The sequence below is a fragment of the Carlito syrichta genome, unplaced genomic scaffold, assembly GCF_000164805.1.
Source record: "Carlito syrichta isolate Samal-C Ts95f unplaced genomic scaffold, Tarsius_syrichta-2.0.1 Scaffold303625, whole genome shotgun sequence".
Lineage (NCBI taxonomy): Eukaryota > Metazoa > Chordata > Mammalia > Primates > Tarsiidae > Carlito > Carlito syrichta.
This window is the reverse complement of record NW_007247721.1, coordinates 960,184-960,744: the sequence shown is the minus strand read 5'-3', so window position 1 is coordinate 960,744 and position 561 is coordinate 960,184. Positions and strand designations below refer to the sequence as shown.

General features: G+C 72.0%; 1 protein-coding gene across 1 annotated transcript in view; it reads left to right on the top strand.

Moving 5' to 3' along the window:
• Positions 1-6: 6 nt before the first annotated feature.
• The window catches only part of VAX2 (ventral anterior homeobox 2), a 29,638-nt gene continuing 29,083 nt past the window's right edge, over positions 7-561 (top strand). The window contains exon 1 of the mRNA XM_008058774.1: positions 7-123. The gene's annotated coding sequence lies outside the window, so the exon portion shown is untranslated. The remainder of the gene's footprint in view (positions 124-561) is intronic.

The window sequence follows — 561 nt, the reverse complement described above, 5'->3', positions numbered from 1 at the left end:
GCCCCACGGGGGCGGCCGGGACCTCGGCCTCCAGCCCCGCGGGCTCCCGGGAGAGCGGCGCCGACAGCGATGGGCAGCCCGGGCCCGGCGAGACGGACCACTGCCGCCGCATCCTGGTGCGAGGTAAGGGGACAGCCCGCGGCCCCGGCCCGCTGGACGCGCCCTACCCACACCGGGGCCTCCCACCGCCCTGCAGCTTCCGCCTCCCAGTTCGTACATTCATTCATTCAGCATCCAGCCAGACACTCGGCAAGCATGATTCTGAGCGCCTATTGTGTGCTGGACACTGAGCTGAGTGCAGGGGACAAAGCAGTGAATGGGGCCGAAGAGGTCCCCGTTTCTCTGCCGTAATCACGGCCCTCAGCCTCCCGGGCCCGACCCCTCACCCTAGGCCTACCGGGCCGGCTACCGTGGCGAGGGCGGTAGCGGGGGCGCAGGATGCCGAGCGCCGGTCCCCGCCCCGCGACCCTCAGGGCGAGTGCGGAGAAAAGCGTCACGCGCTCTCCGCCGGGACCGGACGTGAAGGGACGCGCGTCGGCATCCGCGGAGGAGAGGCCCGGG